The sequence below is a fragment of the Mytilus californianus genome, unplaced genomic scaffold (genome assembly GCF_021869535.1).
Source record: "Mytilus californianus isolate M0D057914Y unplaced genomic scaffold, xbMytCali1.0.p SCAF_9, whole genome shotgun sequence".
In the NCBI taxonomy this organism is placed as follows: domain Eukaryota; kingdom Metazoa; phylum Mollusca; class Bivalvia; order Mytilida; family Mytilidae; genus Mytilus; species Mytilus californianus.
In genome coordinates, this window is record NW_026262745.1 from 77060972 (window position 1) to 77080811 (window position 19840).

The window sequence follows — 19840 nt, forward strand, 5'->3', positions numbered from 1 at the left end:
TTTTTTTTTTACTTTTTTCCACACTAGGGTTAAGAGGGAATATCTGGTATGCACGCAGTCTAAGTAATTATAAACTACTGTGGGTTGTTTCTCCACGTTGGCCTTGGAACCGGACGTAGATAAAGTAGAAATTGCCTCTAAAATGCTTTCAGCACTTATGCCCTTGTCCCATACGAGCTTTGTTGATTCATGTATCATTGTCATTTTGCTTAGTTTCTTCTGTCACCTATTCTGACATCGGACTCGGACATATTTTAACTGAGTTTTACTGTGCGTTTCTTTATTCTACATTGGCTAGAGGTATAGGGGAGGATTGAGATCTCACAAAACATGTTTAACCTTGCCGCATTCTTGCACCTGTCCCAAGTCAGGAGCCTCTGGCCGTTGTTAGTCTTGTATTTTTTTTTTAAATTTTAGTTCATTTATATGTTTCGGAGTTTAGGGTGATGTTCATTTTTACTGAACTAGTACAAATTTTTGTTAAGGGGCAAGCTTAAGCCCGCCTCCGGGTGCTGGATTTTGTCGCTGTGTTGAAGACCTGTGATGGCCTTGAGTCTGCATTCTGCTCTTTGGTCGGGTTGTTGTCTCTTTGACACATTCCCCATTTCTATTCTCAATTTTACCAGAGGTAGAGGGTGACATTGCCTCTAAGATGGTCTATAATATTTATGCCCTAGACCTATACAAGTTTGTCAGCATAGGGTATTTGGTACCAGGTATGTCAAATAATCAGCATCGGGTGGGGGAACTTGGTATGTCACATAGTCCGACTTAACTATTGCAGGATGGCCAAACTAAAAGATTCACCACGTTGGTTATGATACAAAAGGTAGAGGAAGACATTGCCCTATCAAATGGCACTTAGCATTTATGCCCTTGACCCAAACGAGTCAGTATTGAGTAAGCAGGGAGTGGAGTGATACCCAGTATGTCACAAACTATTGCCGGCTAGCCAAACTAAGAGATTGTCCACCCGTATGAGTTTGTCAGCATAGAGTTTGGGGTATCGGGTATGTCACATAGTCTGACTTAACTATTGCCGGATGACCAAACTAAAAGATTCTCCATGTTGGCCATGATACCATACAATATTTTATTCTCTAAAATCCAATACTACCAGAGGTAGAGGGTGACATTCCCTCTAAGATGATCTATAACACTTATGCCCTAGACCTATACAAGTTTGTCAGCATAGGGTTTGGGGTACCTGGTATGTCACATAGTCCGACATTACTCTGGCCAGCTGGCCAACCTTAGAGAGTCTCCATATTGGCAATGATACAAGAGGTAGACGAAGATATTGCCTCTAAAATGACCCTAAACTTATGCTTTTAGTCTGTACGAGTTTGTCAGCATCGGGTGGGGGGACTTGGTATTTCAAGTAGTCCGACTTTTGCTGGATGGCCAAATTAAAAGATTCTCAATGTTGGCTATGATACAAAAGGTAGACGAAGACATTGCCCTTTAAAATGGTACTAAGCATTTATGCCCTTTATCAAAACGAGTTTGCCAGCATTGGGTAAATAGGGGGATGATGAGTACCTAGTATATCACATAGTGTGACTAAACTATTGCCGGGTATCCAAACTAAAAGATTCTCCACGTTGGTCATGGTATTAGAGATCAAGTAAACATTGCCTCTTAAATGGCTCATACCACTTAGAACCGTACGAGTTTTTTAGAATCAAGGGGGGGGGGGGGGGGGGGCTCGGTATGTTACATAGTCCTACTTAACTATTGTCGGATAGCCAAACTAAAAGATTCTCCACATTAGCCATGGTACCATACACCGCTTTATTCTCTTTAATGCAATACTACCAGAGGAAGACGGATACATTGCTTCTAAGATGGTCTATAGCACGTATATTCTACACCCGTATGAGTTTGTCAGCAAAGGGTTTTGGGTACAAGGTATGTAACATAGTCCGATTTAACTATTGCCGGCTCGCCAAACTAAGAGATTCTCCACTTTGGCCATGAAACAAGAGGTAGAAGAATATATTGCTTCTAAAATGAGTCTAAGCACTTATGCCATTGACCCAAACGAGCGTGTCACTATTGGGTGAAATCTGGGAGTAACTGGTATGTAGCATAGTCTGACTTAATTATTGCCGCCTAGAATAACTAAGAGATTCACCACGTTGGCCTTAGTTCCAGAGGTAGAGGTAGATATTGCGTCTGAAATGGATCATTTCACTTATGTGTTAGACTCGTACGTTTTCGTCAGTAAGGGATAAAAAGGGGGCACCTGGTATGTTACATAGTCCAATTTAACTATTACCGGCTAGCCAAACTAAAGGATTGTTCATGTTGACCATGAAACGAGAGATAGGAGTTTGCATTGCCTCTAAAAATGGCCTATAGCACTAATGGCCTAAACCCGTATACATTTTAACATAGAGTTAGGGGGCATGGTATGTCTCATTGTCCAACTTAAATATTGCCAGCTGATCAAACTAAGAGAAGAAGACAATACTAGTACCTCTAAAATGGTTCATAGGTTTTATGCCTAGCCTCGTGCGAGTTTGTCAGCATGTGGGAGGTCCTGGTTAGGAATATGACAATTGTTTTCCATTCATTTGATGTGTTTGAGCTTTTGATTTTGCCTTTTGATAAGAGACTTTCCGATTTGAATTTTCCTAAGAGTTCGTTTTTTTTGTTATATTACTTTTTATCTTAGTATGTCATAAAGTCCGACTTAACTATTGCCGGCTACCCAAACTAGATTATCCACGGTGAACATGGTACCAGAAGAAGAAGTAGATATTGCCTCTAAAATGGATCATGCCACTTATGCCCTAGACCTTTACGAGCTTGTCAGTACCAGGTTTGGGAGGGGTGGGGGAACTTGGTATGTCACATAGTCCGACTTAACTATTGCCGGATGGCCAAATTGAAAGATTCTCCACGTTAGTCATGGTCCCATATAAAAGCAGTATTCTATTCTCTTTAATCCAATACTACAAGAGGAAGAGGGACACATTGCCTTTCAGATGGTACAATGCACTTATGTCCTACACCAGTATGAGTTTGTCAGCATAGGGTTTGGGAACCTGGCATGTCACAAATTCCGACTTAACTATTGCCGGCTGGCCATACTTAGAGATTCCCTACGTTGGCCATGATGCAGGAGGTTGAAGATGATATTGCCTCTAAAATGGTCCTTAGCACTTATGCCTTTGACCCATACGGGTGTAAGGTAGGGGTATATGGTCATATAGTCTGACTTTACTATTGCCACCTGGCCAAACTAAGAGATTCTCCACGTTGACCATGGTTCCAGAGGCAGAGGTAGAGATTGCTTCTAGACCCGTACATTTTTTCAGCATAAGGCGATGTAGTCGGGGGTACCAAGTATATAACATAGTCCGACTTAATTATTGCCGGCTTGTCAAACTAAGAGATTCTCTACTATGGCCATGATACAAGAGGTAGAAGACACTTCCTCTAAAATTGCCTTCAGCACTTTTGCCCTTGACCCATACGAACTTGTTTTTGATTATATACTTATGACGTGGATCTGTACTTATACATCCCGCATTGTGCTATGGTCAATATTGAGTTCTTTTCTTTCATTTTTGCTTATGTATTTTGTCTATATGCCATTTCCTGTTTCTTTGTTGAAACAGTTAATTGTTTTCATAGTGATTAAGATTATATTACAATGTTGACTGCTATACCCCGATTTTTGACGTTTTTACCTGTTATGTCTGTTTGTTTTGCTCACACATTGTTGTCAATATATAATGGAATTGTATGCAACTGTCATACAATTGAAAGGTTTAGCTAGCTATAAAACAAGGTTTAATCCACCATTTTCTACATAAGGAAATGCTTGTACCAAGTTAGGAATATGACAGTTGTTTTCCGTTCGTTAGATGTGTTTGAGCTTTTTATTTTGCCATTTTGTAAAGGACTTTCCGTTTTGAATTTCCTTTGGAGTTCGGTATTTTTGTTATTTTACTTTTTTGTCACTATTGGGTGAAAGGTGGGGGTACCTGGTTTGTCACATAGTCTGACTTTACTATTGCCGCCTGGCCATACTTAGATTCTCCACGTTGATCATGATACCAAAGGTAAAGGTAGATATTGCCTCTTAAATGGCTCACTCATGCCTTAGACCCGTACGATGTATCACCATATGTTGAAAAGGGGGGACACTGGTATGTCACAGAGTACACTGTAACTATTACCGGCTGGCCAAATTAAGAGATGGTTCACGTTAACCATGATACTAGAGGTAGAATGATATACTGCCCAAAAAAGGGCCATTAGCACTGATGCTCTAGACCAGTACGAGTTTTCAGTATAGGATTGGGGTACTTGGTTTGTCTCATTGTTAACCTTTACTATTGTCGGCTGGCAAAACTAAGAGATTCTCCACGTTGGCCACAATACAAGATGTAAAATAAAATTGACCATAAAATGGCCCTTAGCATTTATGCCCTTGAATCATACGAGCTTTTTCTATTGGGTGAAGGGTGGGGTACCTGGTTTGTCACATAGTTTGACTTAACTTTTGCCGCCTGGCCAAACTTAGAGATTCTCCACGTTGACCATGGTACCAGAGGTAGTAGTAGAGATTGCCTCTAAAATGGCTCATATCACTGATGCTCTATACCAGTACACGTTGCAAGCATACAATGAACAAAAGGGGGGTACCTGATATAAATTACATAGTCCAATTTAATTATTATCGGCTGGCCAAACTAAGAGATTATTAACGTTAACCATGATACCAGGGGTAAAAGTATACATTGTCTCTAAAATGGCTCACAGCACTGATGCTCTAGACCCGTACGAGCTTTAAGCATAGGTTTGGGGGTACCTGGTTTGTCACATAGTCCGGCTATTTTTTAGGGGAGGGTTGAGCGCTCATAAACATGTTTATATACATTGCCTCTAAAATGGCTCACAGCACTGATGCTCTAGACCCGTATGAGCTTATGCATAGGGTTGGGGTTACCTGGTTTGTCACATAGTGCGGTTATTGCCGGCTGATCAAACTAAGAGATTCATCACGTTGGAAATGATACCAGCGGTAGTAGAAGCCAATGTCTCTGAAATGACCCATATCACTTATGCCTAGACCCGCACGAGTTTTTTTTTAGCTTGAAGGGATCCTGGTATCCCAGTATGTCACATAGTTCGACTTAAGTATTGCCGGCTGGCCAAACTAAGAGATACGTCACGTTGGCCATGATACAAGAAGCAGAATAAGACATTGCGTTTAAAATGGCCAATAGTGTTTATGGCTAGACCCGTACGAAATGTTCAGCTTGTGGGGGGAGAGGGGTCCTGGTATCCTTGTATCCTCACATTATCATACCTCCTATACATTTCTAGGAATATGATTGGTTAAAAGCACCCGCATGGAGACCATATTGGGTTAGTAGGCGGAGCTTATTTCAATACACGATTAGTAGTGGTGTTACGTCCCTTTATATAAGAGGAAAAATCTAAAAGGTTTCAACAGACGAAGAAATTGACGATGAACGATTGAAATAAATTCATAAAACACATGTAAAGGTGACAAGTTGTTATTTTTGGCATTTTCTTTTGTATAGACCAATGGAAGAAGGTTATTAACGACAGGTGAGATATGAGGGGTCGTCTCAAAAATAAAATTGAAAAAATATTATTGATCGCATATGATTATTTTGATTGCCAATGAAACAGCTACCCAACACGACGTGTATAAAAGCAATTGTTGTGTACCGTACCTTATTTTGTTTATTAAGTATTTGCTTATCAAAATTAAACTCAAGTTATTTGTGAATTGACTATGAAGAAAAGGAAGGACTTCAAGGTTCACTTCTTTTAGAAGTCGAGTTGGAAAATGAAAATAATAACTGAATAAATAAACCTGTATTTTTGTACTATATAGATGTTTAATTAATTAATGTGGTATGTCTGTTGAATAGGTCGGTACATGTTTCTACAATGTCTGTTAATTATGTCTTCGGATACCTCAATGTACTCATGACTAGTACTTTATTTCTTTTTGAATCACTAAACTTGAAATCGATATTCAGCATCAATGCAATTTAAATTTCGACTCTTTCTCTTTAAATCATTCGGCTTACTGTGCCGTCCCTGGACCTGCTTGCTACCCGGCAACTAGATGCCGTAGCTGACAAGAGAGATGAGTTAGCTGATGAATTGCCTCGTCCTAATGTTGAACGACAAAAACAAACTAAAAGAAAAATAGCGCCCAAAAATGAACCTCATTCGCAAGAATTAGCTGGAGTACAATAAATTCATAACAAAATAGATACCAAGATTTTTAAAGGCCCTTTGTGTCTCTTCTGATTAAGATTCAGATTCAGGTTCAAATCGTCAGCTTTTTTTTTTGTTGTCTTGCTTTTTTTATGACTTCCGCAGTAGGAAAAAATCACAATATGCAACTTTTAAAACAGACATTTTGAGTTACCGCATGGTCTGCATTTTGATTTCCCCAACCCCCAAAAATGAAATGAAAAGGAAACAAAATTACCATCTTTGATCGAATAAAAAGGAAATGAATATGAGAGCGAAGCATAACGTCAAAATATTAAATTGTAAAATAAAAATTCTATTGTGACAAAAACTTACCAATTGCAATGACCAACTTATTCAGGAATTGTTTCAGGCGCATAAAACATGTGGCGGGGTTTTACTAGTATGATTGGATCTAAACCCTCCCCTATGTATGGTTAGAGATGAAATTTAAAAACCATTATGCATGAAAAAAATAGAAGTAAAAAAGGGTAAAAAACCAAAGCTATATCCTGAAAAGGGCAAGGGTAAGCATTTTTCGCAAGACACACGAAGGTCATTTTTCGGGAACAGGAAAAGGAATCTACGACAAAGGGACAAGGTATGTTGTCTTTCGGGACGCGGACAACCCTATAACAGTCAATCAGTTCGGCACTGTCCAAAAAGACACTGCAATGACCACAAGCTCTGTTGAGATATAATTACCATACGCATCACTGAAGAGACATTAATTGTCAAAATGAGCATGTGGCGCAGAAACAAAATTATGCCGTTTTTGTTTCCAGTTCATTAAGGAAACACCTCAACTGTAACATGTTATCTTAAAGCGGAGTAGTCCTTCGTAAATAAATCGATGTGGCCTGTTCCTTTGTCCTTTAAACTAGTAGGTTTTTACCCTCCCAAAAATTGAATATGTACAACAAGTGACGTAAAGATAGGTTGAGAAACACAAACTCTAGCGGACGGACAGTCCTGTTACAATATAAAAATAAGGAGATCTGGTATGATTGCCAATGAGACAATTATAGGCAACCGTACTGCCTCCAACAATGAGAAAAACCCATACCGTTTAGTCGGCTATAAAAGGGCCCGACATGAAAAATATGAAACAATTCAATTGAGAAACTAACGGCCTAATTTATAACAAAACAATTTACGAAAAACAAATCTGACAGACATGAACCAACGACAACCACTGAATTACAGGCTCCTGACTTGGGACAGGCACATAACGAATGTGGCGGGGTTAAACATGTTTGTGAGCGCTCAACCCTCCCCTAACTTGGGACAGTGGTGTAACAGCACACCATAAGAACCAACTAAAAATATGTTCCTTCCGCATATTTAATAAATAACATTACAAAACCAAATTAATCGCTACCGGCATGTGGAGCAATCTGCATTGACAAACTCGCTTCTCTAAATACTCACATAATCATAAAATTTAAGAAGAAAAAGGCTGCTTACGATGTGAAATGATTGCAGTAATTATCTACTTGGAGGTTTAATAAAATCAACGTAACATGTCGTATAAATACATGTAACTAGAATTTTATACAAAAGAGAGATATATGATTCATATTTGTTTGAAATATGTTCTTTTGTCAAAATAGTGTAAAATCGATAAATGGAAGGTGTAAACGTATTACTATTCATGAATAGTTTTTAATTTTGAGACGACCCATTCATTTTACCTGTAAACTGTAGGTGTCATTAATCGGTGTCGAGAGTTGTTAAAAAGGTCTAATACTAACGGTATTGAAGACGTGATCACTTTGAGATATATGTTGTCAGTAAATTCAATATGGGGATTCGAGCTTCGCTCTCACCCAATTTGGAATTTACTGACCCCATATATGTCACATTGTCCGACTTAACTATTGCCAGCTGGCCAAACTAAAAGATTATTAACGTTAACCATGATACCAGGACTAAAAGTATACATTACCTCTAAAATGACTCACAGCACTGCTGCTCTGGACCCGTACGAGCTTTAAGCATAGGGTTGGGGATACCTGGTTTGTCACATAGTCCGGCTATAGCCGGCTGATCAAACTAAGAGATTCATCACGTTGGCAATGATACCAGCGGTAGAAGAATACAATGCCTCTAAAATGACCCATATGACTTATGCCTAGACCCGTACGAGTTTTTTTTTTAGCTTGTAGGGATCCTGGTATCCCAGTATGTCACATAGTTCCACTTAAGTATTGCCGGCTGGCCAAACTAAGAGATACGTCATGTTGGCCATGACACAAGAGGCAGAAGAAGACATTGCGTTCAAAATGGCCCATAGTGTGTATGGCTAGACCCGTACGAGATTTTCAGCTTGTGGGGGGGGGGGGGGGGGGGGGTGTCCTGGGATCCTTGTATCCTCACATTATCATACCTCCTATACATTTCTAGGAATATGATTGGTTAAAAGCAACTGCATGGAGACCTTGTATATTCCATATTGGGTTAGTAGGTGGAGCTTATTTCAATGCACGATAAGTAGTGGTGTTACGTCCCTTTGTAAAAACAACATGGTGTTGAGAAAAAATCTAAAAGGTTTCCACAGACGAAGAAATTGACGATGAACGATTGAAATAAATTCATAAAACACATTTAAAGCTGACAAGTTGTTATTTTTGGCATTTTCTTTTGTATAGACCAATGGAAGAAGGTTCTTAATACTAACGGTATTGAAGACTTGATCACTTTGAGATATATGGGGTCAGTAAATTCAATATATGGAATTTAATGACCCCATATACATGTATATCATATTAGGTCACTAGCACACTATGCAACGAATATAATCCGACTTAGTACTAATGCCGGCTGGCCAAACTAAGAGTCGTCACGTTGGGCATGATACAAGAGATAGAAGATGACGACATTGCATCTAAAATAACCACAAGCATTTATGCCAAGACCCGTACGAGTTTGTCAGCAGGGTTTTTTTTTTTTTTTTTTTTGGCGGGAGGGGGTGAGTGTCCTGATGTTCTGATGTCACATTGTCCGACTTAACTATTGCCAGCTAGCCAAACTAAGAGATTATTAACGTTAACCATGATACCAGGAGTAAAAGTATACATTGCCTCTATAATGGCTCACAGCACTGCTGCTCTAGACCCGTACGAGTTTAAAGCATAGGGTTGGGGTACCTGGTTTGTCACATAGTCCGACTATTGCCGCTGATCAAACTAAGAGATGTATCACGTTGGCAATCATTCCAGTGGTAAAAGAAACCAATGCCTCTAAAATGACCCATAGGACTTATGTCTAGACCCGTACGAGATTTTCAGCTTGTCTGGGTCCTGGTATCCTAGTATGTCACGTAGTTCGACTTTAGTATTGCCGGCTGGCCAAACTAAGAGATACGTCACGTTGGCCAAAATACAAGAGGTAGAAGAAGATATTGCCTCTAAAATGGCCTATAGCGTTGATGTCTAGACCCGTACGAGATTTTCAGCTTGTCGGGGTCCTGGTATCCTAGTATGTCACGTAGTTCGACTTAAGTATTGCCGGCTGGCCAAACTAAGAGATACGTCACGTTGGCCATAATACAAGAGGTAGAAGAAGACATTGCCTCTAAAATGGCCCATAGTGTTATTGGCTAGACCCGTACGAGATTTTCAGCTTGTGAGGGGGGGGGGGGGGGGGGTCCTGGTATCCTTGTATCCTGACATTATCTTACCTCCTATACATTTCTAGGAATATGATTGGTTAAAAGGACCCGCATGGAGACCGTGTATATTCCATATTGGGTTAGTAGGTGGAGCTTATTTCAATACACGATTAGTAGTGTTGTTACGTCCCCTTATAAAAACAACACGGTGTTGAGGAAAAATCTAAAAGGTTTCAACAGACGAAAAAATTTACGATGAACGATTGAAATAAATTCATAAAACACATTTAAAGCTGACAAGTTGTTATTTTTAGCATTTGCTTTTGTATAGACCAATGGAAGAAGGTTCTTAATACTAACGATATTAAAGACTTGATCACTTTTAGGTCACTAGCACACTATGCAACAAATATAATCCGACTTAGTACTAATGCCGGCTGGCAAAACTAAGAGTCGTCACGTTGGCCATGATACAAGAGGTAGAAGATGACGACATTGCATCTAAAATGGCCATAAGCATTTACGTCAGCAGGGGATTTTTTTTTGGCGGGAGGGGGTGGGTGTCCTGATGTTCTGATGTCACATTGTCCGACTTAACTATTGCCAATAACACTATGGGCCATTTTAGAGGCAATGTCTCCTTCTACCTCTTGTATTATGGCCAACGTGACGTACCTCTTACGTCACGTTGGCCATGATAAAAAAAAAGGCAGAAGAAGACATTGCGTCTAAAATGGCCCAGAGTGTTTATGGTTAGACCCGTACGAGATTTTCAGATTGTGAGGGGGGGGGGCCTGGTATCCTTGTATCCTGACATTATCCTACCTCCTGTACATTTCTAGGAATATGATTGGTTAAAAGGACCCGCATGGAGACCGTGTATATTCCATATTGGGTTAGTAGGTGGAGCTTATTTCAATACACGATTAGTAGTGGTGTTACGTCCCTTTATAAAAACAACACGGTGTTGAGGAAAAATCTAAAAGGTTTCAACAGACGAAAAAATTGACGATGAACGATTGAAATAAATTCATAAAACACATTTAAAGCTGACAAGTTGTTATTTTTAGCATTTGCTTTTGTATAGACCAATGGAAGAAGGTTCTTAATACTAACGATATTGAAGACTTGATCACTTTGAGATATATGGGGTCAATAAATTAAATATATCGAATTTACTGACCCCATATATATCATGTTAGGTCACTAGCACACTATGCAACAAATATAATCCGACTTAGTACTAATGCCGGCTGGCAAAACTAAGAGTCGTCACGTTGGCCATGATACAAGAGGTAGAAGATGACGACATTGCATCTAAAATGGCCAGAAACATTTACGTCAGCAGGGGATTTTTTTTTGGCGGGAGGGGGTGGGTGTCCTGATGTTCTGATGTCACATTGTCCGACTTAACTATTGCCAGCTAGCCAAACTAAGAGATTATTAACGTTAACCATGATACCAGGGGTAAAAGTATACATTGCCTCTAAAATAGCTCACAACACTGATGCTCTAGACCCGTACGAGCTTTAAGCATAGGGTTGGGGGTACCTGGTTTGTCACATAGTCCGGCTATTGCCGGCTGATCAAACTAAGAGATTCATCACGTTGGCAATGATACCAGCGGTAGACGAATACAATGCCTCTAAAATGGCCCATAGCGTTTATGTCTAGACCCGTACGAATTTTTTAACTTGTAGGGGTCCTGGTATCCCAGTATGTCACTTAGTTCGACTTAAGTATTGCCGGCTGGCCAAACTAAGAGATACGTCACGTTGGCCATGATAAAAAAAGGCAGAAGAAGACATTGCGTCTAAAATGGCCCAGAGTGTTTATGGCTAGACCCGTACGAGATTTTCAGCTTGTGAGGGGGGGGGGGGGGGTCCTGGTATCCTTGTATCCTGACATTATCTTACCTCCTATACATTTCTAGGAATATGATTGGTTAAAAGCAACCGCATGTAGACCGTGTATATTCCATATTGGGTTAGTAGGCGGAGCTTATTTCAATACACGATTAGTAGTGGTGTTACGTCCCTTTATAAAAACAACACGGTGTGGAAAAATCTAAAAGGTTTCAACAGACGAAAAAATTGACGATGAACGATTGAAATAAATTCATAAAACACATTTTAAGCTGACAAGTTGTTATTTTTAGCATTTGCTTTTGTATAGACCAATGGAAGAAGGTTCTTAATACTAAGGTATTGAAGACTTGATCACTTTGACATATATGGGGTCAGCAAATTGAATATGGGGATTCACTGACCCCATGTATATCATATTAGGCCACTAGCACACTATGCAACAAATATAATCCGACTTAGTACTAATGCCGGCTGGCAAAACTAAGAGTCGTCACGTTGGCCATGATACAAGAGGTAGAAGATGACGACATTGCATCTAAAATGGCCATAAGCATTTACGTCAGCAGGGGATTTTTTTTTGGCGGGAGGGGGTGGGTGTCCTGATGTTCTGATGTCACATTGTCCGACTTAAATAGTGCCAATAACACTATGGGCCATTTTAGAGGCAATGTCTTCTTCTACCTCTTGTATTATGGCTAACGTGACGTACCTCTTACGTCACGTTGGCCATGATAAAAAAAAGGCAGAAGAAGACATTGCGTCTAAAATGGCCCAGAGTGTTTATGGTTAGACCCGTACGAGATTTTCAGATTGTGAGGGGGGGGGGGCTTGGTATCCTTGTATCCTGACATTATCCTACCTCCTGTACATTTCTAGGAATATGATTGGTTAAAAGGACCCGCATGGAGACCGTGTATATTCCATATGGGGTTAGTAGGTGGAGCTTATTTCAATACACGATTAGTAGTGGTGTTACGTCCCTTTATAAAAACAACACGGTGTTGAGGAAAAATCTAAAAGGTTTCAACAGACGAAAAAATTGACGATGAACGATTGAAATAAATTCATAAAACACATTTAAAGCTGACAAGTTGTTATTTTTAGCATTTGCTTTTGTATAGACCAATGGAGGAAGGTTCTTAATACTAACGATATTGAAGACTTGATCACTTTGAGATATATGGGGTCAATAAATTAAATATATCGAATTTACTGACCCCATATATATCATATTAGGTCACTAGCACACTATGCAACAAATATAATCCGACTTAGTACTAATGCCGGCTGGCAAAACTAAGAGTCGTCACGTTGGCCATGATACAAGAGGTAGAAGATGACGACATTGCATCTAAAATGGCCATAAGCATTTACGTCAGCAGGGGATTTTTTTTTGGCGGGAGGGGGTGGGTGTCCTGATGTTCTGATGTCACATTGTCCGACTTAACTATTGCCAGCTAGCCAAACTAAGAGATTATTAACGTTAACCATGATACCAGGGGTAAAAGTATACATTGCCTCTAAAATAGCTCACAACACTGATGCTCTAGACCCGTACGAGCTTTAAGCATAGGGTTGGGGGTACCTGGTTTGTCACATAGTCCGGCTATTGCCGGCTGATCAAACTAAGAGATTCATCACGTTGGCAATGATACCAGCGGTAGAAGAATACAATGCCTCTAAAATGGCCCATAGCGTTTATGTCTAGACCCGTACGAATTTTTTAACTTGTAGGGGTCCTGGTATCCCAGTATGTCACTTAGTTCGACTTAAGTATTGCCGGCTGGCCAAACTAAGAGATACGTCACGTTGGCCATGATAAAAAAAAGGCAGAAGAAGACATTGCGTCTAAAATGGCCCAGAGTGTTGATGGCTAGACCCGTACGAGATTTTCAGCTTGTGAGGGGGGGGGGGGGGGGGGGTCCTGGTATCCTTGTATCCTGACATTATCTTACCTCCTATACATTTCTAGGAATATGATTGGTTAAAAGCAACCGCATGTAGACCGTGTATATTCCATATTGGGTTAGTAGGCGGAGCTTATTTCAATACACGATTAGTAGTGGTGTTACGTCCCTTTATAAAAACAACACGGTGTGGAAAAATCTTAAAGGTTTCAACAGACGAAAAAATTGACGATGAACGATTGAAATAAATTCATAAAACACATTTTAAGCTGACAAGTTGTTATTTTTAGCATTTGCTTTTGTATAGACCAATGGAAGAAGGTTTTTAATACTAAGGTATTAAAGACTTGATCACTTTGACATATATGGGGTCAGAAAATTGAATATGGGGATTCACTGACCCCATGTATATCATATTAGGCCACTAGCACACTATGCAACAAATATAATCCGACTTAGTACTAATGCCGGCTGGCAAAACTAAGAGTCGTCACGTTGGCCATGATACAAGAGGTAGAAGATGACGACATTGCATCTAAAATGGCCATAAGCATTTATGCCTAGACCCGTACGAGTTTGTCAGCAGGGTTTTTTTTTTTTTTTTTTGGCGGGAGGGGGTGAGTGTCCTGATGTTCTGATGTCACATTGTCCGACTTAACTATTGCCAGCTAGCCAAACTAAGAGATTATTAACGTTAACCATGATACCAGGAGTAAAAGTATACATTGCCTCTATAATGGCTCACAGCACTGCTGCTCTAGACCCGTACGAGTTTAAAGCATAGGGTTGGGGTACCTGGTTTGTCACATAGTCCGACTATTGCCGCTGATCAAACTAAGAGATGTATCACGTTGGCAATAATTCCAGCTGTAAAAGAAACCAATGCCTCTTAAATGACCCATAGGACTTATGCCTAGACCCGTACGAGATTTTCAGCTTGTCTGGGTCCTGGTATCCTAGTATGTCACGTAGTTCGACTTAAGTATTGCCGGCTGGCTAAACTAAGAGATACGTCACGTTGGCCAAAATACAAGAGGTAGAAGAAAATATTGCCTCTAAAATGGCTCATGGCGTTAGTGTCTAGACCCGTACGAGATTTTCAGCTTGTCGGGGTCCTGGTATCCTAGTATGTCACGTACATATGTAGTTCGACTTAAGTATTGCCGGCTGGCCAAACTAAGAGATACGTCACGTTGGCCATAATACAAGAGGTAGAAGAAGACATTGCCTCTAAAATGGCCCATAGCGTTTATGTCTAGACCCGTACGAGATTTTCAGCTTGTGTGGGTCCTGCTTTCCTTGTATGTCACATAGTCCGACTTAATTAATGCCGTTTGGCCAAATTAAGAGAGTCGTCACGTTGGCCATGATACAAGAGGTAGAAGAAGATGACATTGCCTCTAAAATGGCCATTATCATTTATGCCTAGACCCGTACGAGTTTGTCAACAGGTTTGTTTTGTTTTGTTTTGTTTGTTTTTTTTTTGGGGGGGGGAGGGAGGGGGGTCCTGATATTCTGATGCACATTGTCCAACTGAACTATTGCCGGCTGTACAAACCTATAGATTATTCACGTTGGTCATGGTACCAGATGTTACCGCTAACTGTCTCATGGTACATATGCCCTAAACCCGTACGACTTTGTCAGCATAGGGTGGGGGTAATTGGTTTTATCTTTAGTCTGAACTGTTAAATATGGTTGAAAAAAATTGTATATAATATGAGAACTGTATAATTCTGAAAGTGATTTAAAACCAGTAAAAAATCACGTCGGCATGTAAGAGAATTTAATAAGAACCATTTTGTAATCTTATATGGAGTGTGTCTTTACTAAGAAGCATCTGTAGATTGTATTTTTGGTTCAGCTTAATGTTTAAATATAAAAGGGTATTTATTGATGTTTCAATTGGCATTTTTTATAATTTACCGAAAAATATTTGTAAACTATCGGTTTACGTAAGCGTTCCCCTTTTGATAATTGATTAAGTAAACGCAGACCTCGAAGAAGACACCCGTTGAGTTAAGAATTTATTGTTATTTGTAGCAATATCAAATATAATCAGCAAACATTATTTTATCCTTATAATTGATATTTTCTTACAACACTTCATCGAACCCAGGTCATCTCATGAATATTATTGCTGGTTGCCCTAGTGAATAGTAAGCGGCCGACTGTTATCGCCGGTTAGCTTCGCAATAGTCATTCATGTTTACCGGTTTCTATGCAGGCTCATTTTTGGGGGCCGGCAAAGCCGTCGAAAATTTACTTTCGATTTCGTTCACAACAATTCTTTATTTTGGGTAGAATATTCATTTCATCCTGTTTTCGACATGATAGGTTATGTTCAATTACCACTTCGTCTTGGTTAGCTTATTCATTTCATTACTTATTATCAGTTCTAACTAGTTAAAATTCCCCCAACCGAATTAAAAATAATTATACTAGTCAACAAAAGAAACGATACACAAGTTTGAACTAAAATTTATCATAAAATATAATAAATAGGAAAATCTTTTAAATTATCATATGAAAAACATTCATTTACAAAGCAAATGCATATGATTAAAAGAATATGACCAAATTAGAAAGTTACAAAATACCAAATTATTGAACACAGGGGTCAAATTTATTTTGCAGAAAAGTCGGCACTTAATTTCGAACATGATAATTAAGTATTCAAATATCTGCAAAGGCATTCAAAATTTTAAGCAGACCATGTTTAAGTTTAACAGTTTAAAGTTCTAACACCGATTTTTGAATTTTTGGGTGAAAATACGATTTTTGAAATAACAAAAATTTTAGAAATTTTTTTCGCGTTTTTGCTTTGGTTTTGATGAGAAAAATAACACTCTGTAAAAATTAGACGAATAGGGCAGTTATTTACTTTGGTACAGTGTATTTAATTTGATGATATATGGAAAATACATTGCCTTGTATCGTTTCTTTTGTTGACTAGTATAGTAGTCCCTTCCTTTTTTTTCATCGTATTTGTCAATGTTAAAGCTTAATGGGATATATTTAAATTTTTTCTGTAACATTTGTATTGAATATCTCCTTGGTTTGCTGTTATTGTATTTTAATCTTTATCTTTGTAAAAATTTCTTACCGTGCAACAATGATGAGTTTTTAACAGCCTTCACTAGCTATACAGCCCTCGCACAGTCGGCTACCCCGTCCCCCTCTCCCACCATTGTTGTTCGAAGTTTATGAATAATCATAATGAATCTCATGAAATGGGCATAAAATGAAACTGAAAATAGCTTAATTATATATAATTTCTGCAATTGTTTGTTACATGATCATTAATTGTAAATAGATAAATGCTTGACACCTTATGATACAAGTATTTGTTGTTTTACGCATCAAAGAAGACTTAATATTTCAATTATTCTAAAGTAATAATTTTTAAAGGGAGGTAAATCATATTTTTTAAAGATTTATAACAAAAACTTTATTCCACATTTTCGTGCTTTTTAGGGTTAAATTGTTAAAGAAAAATGCTGCTTCACATTGTGTTTTAAAAAAGAAATTCCTTATTTCTCCACTCTTGTAGTGTTCTATATTTTTTTTAAATTTATTTCTCACTCTTTCAACGTGCAGCGCGGTGTGCTAATAAAATATACAAATGTCTTTTAATTCTTGAACAAAAAATGAAAATGTAAAATTCAGTGGAGGATTCAGATAAAGCGTGGTTGGTGTACGACACCCTCCCCTTTAAACGGAAAAATATCTTCTTTTTTTCGGCAGATAAAATCGTTCAACATTTTTTTGCAATCCTCCTATCAGCGATAAACGTATATGTTTTCGGCAATTAGCCCCCCCCCCCCCCCTTTTCCCCTTCAAAAATCCTGGATCCATTTCTTAAACTCATGCATGGTGTCTTCGATTTTTAAATTAAAAAACGTTATATATAGTATAAAAAAACATTTGAGTCTTATGCAACTTTTGGGTTTATAGACATATCTGAAAACTGGCTGCTAGCGGAGTGGCTGCTAGCGAGTGGCTGCTAGCTTGAGTCTAACATAATAAACCCGTGAATAGGCTAAATATATATTATCCTGTCTATAACTATCTTATAGTGGTTCAAAAGAGCGATTATTAACTGTTCAATGTGCATAAAGATATCAGAATATATTACGTTTTTGTTATTTTTCGTTTGTTTATGTTTCAAGCAATACTGAATATCTGAATTATGTTTGTAATGAACGAGGGTCCCGATGGGGGAGGGGGTAAGGTCACTCAATTCTGTATTTTTTTTAGTTTTTAAGCCATCATTTCTATTATTTACATTTTAGTCCAGTATATTCTCTATCCTTTATATTTTAACACCCTATTTTTCTATAGTTTTTATTTGTTTTTTGCATATTTTTCTCTATTCTTTTTTTTTTTGACATGTTTTTCTATTCTTTATTTTTATTGGCCCATTATTCTGAAGTATTGGCCCATTATTCTCTATTCTGTAAACCCCATCAAGACCATAATTGGATAATTAACCTGCAAAACGAGAAACCCAGCGTTAGTGTTCAAGTCTTCAGTATTTTTTTTTAGATTCATGATTGCAGATAAAAGGGGGTTCGATATCCAGACCCTTTAACCCCTTTTCCCAACTCTATCAAATACTTGAATACCGATTAATTAATGGCTGCATGAATTCGAATACCGCACGTGGCAGGTGCACTTGACTCCAATGTTAATTGACTAGGATTGTCAATTTTCCTACCTAAGGAACTACTAGTAATCGGTGATTATCTCCGGGCACCCCGGCTTCCTCCACCAATAAAAACTGACCGCCACGAAATAGCCCATTAGTGTTGAAAGTGGCGTTAATACCAATCAATCAATCAATCCAAAACATTATTGGACTGTCAGTTGATCGAATGTGCTCACGGTAACAACGAATCTATATACTAAGATTTTTGTCTTACCTATATTAAGGAATTACGTAAATTGAAATGCTTAAAATTCGGACGAGCATAGCGAGGGAGAATTTAAACATAGCTCCTAGATTAAAGAGGAGTTTAAAGGGAGATTACTTTCACTTCATAGTATAAGATAACTTGTGACCATCAAAATACAAATTACCTAGTAAAACATACTGTACTGTTACATCACTGTCCCAGGTTAGGGAAGGGTTGGCGCGTCTTCAAACTAGGTTAACCCCGCCACATTCTGTATGTGCCTGTCCCAAGTCAGGAGCCTGTAATTCAGTGGTTGTCGTTTTTTGCTGTATATCATATTTGTTTTTCGTTCTTTATTTTGTACATACATCAGACCGTAAATTTTCTAGTTTGAATTGTTTTACATTTTTCATTTCTAGGCCTTTCATAGCTGACTATGCGGTATAGGTTTAACTCATTGTTGAAAGCCGTACGGTGACATATAGTTGTTAATTTCTGTGTCATTTGGTCTCTTGTGGAGTGTTGTCTCATTGTCAATCATACTACATCTTCTTATTTTTATAACTACAAGGGATGTAAAACTGTTGTCACATATAATTTGAATGGATGGATGGCCAAAGTATGGAAGAGACAAATCCCCGATAAATTTTCTTTTTGTCCAGTAGAACATATTTCATAATCAAAGAAATAAGTTTTTAAATTCAATAGTAAGTCAGTTAAGAATTAAAGGAAATGGACGGAGTATTTTGACAGTCACTGGTGGAAGATAATAGTTATCGAGTTTGCCTTAAGCAGCAATCCGGCAAAACACCAAGTTTGCCTTAAGCAGCAATCCGGCAAAACACCAAGTTTGAAATATGCTCCCCGGAAAAGATCAAATACTGAATATAGTAACATCCATTTAAATTGGGTGTAAAATAGTTCATTTTTTTTGCTAGACAAATTTAAAGCCCAGCAAAAGCCTCGAATTATGCCACAGAATTGTAACTTGTAACATGTTACAAAACAAAACAATAATAATAATATCCTTTTCAAAAGTCCGAATTCTAAAGGAAAGTATGATATTGTAGTAATATTGGGAATCAAACCACATGCACCTCCTGTTTTTATATGAAATCTAGGGATCTGTCTCTACCCAATATGCCTTCATTTTCCAGTGACAGTTCGAATGATTCTCAAATTTCCCCGACCTTCATTCCTGACGGCATCTATATAATATAGGACCAACCTGTTAATTGTTAATTTGTTCTCGTCCTGAACATGCATGAAATATTAGCCACGGGACGTTAAGTAACC